The sequence below is a fragment of the Schistocerca piceifrons genome, unplaced genomic scaffold (assembly GCF_021461385.2).
Source record: "Schistocerca piceifrons isolate TAMUIC-IGC-003096 unplaced genomic scaffold, iqSchPice1.1 HiC_scaffold_337, whole genome shotgun sequence".
NCBI classification, from domain to species: Eukaryota; Metazoa; Arthropoda; class Insecta; order Orthoptera; family Acrididae; genus Schistocerca; species Schistocerca piceifrons.
In genome coordinates this window covers 70,001-71,123 of record NW_025728556.1, presented here as the reverse complement: position 1 = coordinate 71,123, position 1,123 = coordinate 70,001, and positions in this window count along the sequence as shown.

Sequence of the window (1,123 nt, the reverse complement as noted above, 5' to 3'; positions counted from 1 at the left end):
CTCCCACACGTCTCTATGGCGTACCACACTGCAATCCAGCTCTCATAGGGAGACGACACGTAGCTGCGTGCACAATATTTGCACTGTATGGTCCGCCGTTTTTGGGCGCAGTCGTTGTACGGTCACACATGTGCCACGATGTATCATTCAGTACATAAGGACGAATGTGCAGTACAGATTGTGGTTTACGCGTACGACATTAGCGGACAGTTGACACAGGCCGCACCACAACGTAGCCTGAGTACGTCGCATGCGGAGGGCATTGAACATGCAAAGTTCTCACCAACCAGCTTGCGAAGGCAGGGGGCAAGGTGGGGACGTGGGGAGGGGCGGCATGTACGTCCTGCTGCCATCCACATTACAGTGTACAGCAGGAGCATGTGGAAAGGTGAGCAAGACTTGCAAGGTGTTTAACATGAAGCGATACACAGGGGAGCGGGGAGTGCGAGTAGCGAACTATATTGCGAGGGTTGCGGGTGGGCAACACTACACTAATTGAACGAGTCGTATAACAATTACAGAGCAGGTTTAGGCGACAACGTGGGTTACGTTAGGCGACAACGTGGGTTAGGTTAAGGCACGACGTGGGTTAGGTTAAGGCACGACCATGGGTTAGGGTATAAGGGCACGACATGGGTTAGGTTAAGGCACGACATGGGTTAGGTTAAGGCACAAGGACAATGGGTTAGGTTAAGGCACAACATGGGTTAGGTTAAGGCACAACATGGGTTTAGGGTTAAGGCACAACATGGGTTAGGTTAAGGCACAACATGGGTTAGGTTAAGGCACAACATGGGTTAGGTTAAGGCACAACATGGGTTAGGTTAAGGCACAACATGGGTTAGGGTTAAGGCACAACATGGGTTAGGTTAAGGCACAACATGGGTTAGGTTAAGGGCACAACATGGGTTAGGTTAAGGCACAACATAGGTTAGGTTAAGGCACAACATAGGTTAGGTTAAGGCACAACATAGGGTTAGGTTAAGGCACAACATGGGTTAGGGTTAAGGCACAACATGGGTTAGGTTAAGGCACAACATGGGTTAGGTTAAGGCACAACATGGGTTAGGTTAAGGGCACAACATGGGTTTAGGTTAAGGCACAACATGGGTTAGGTTAAGGC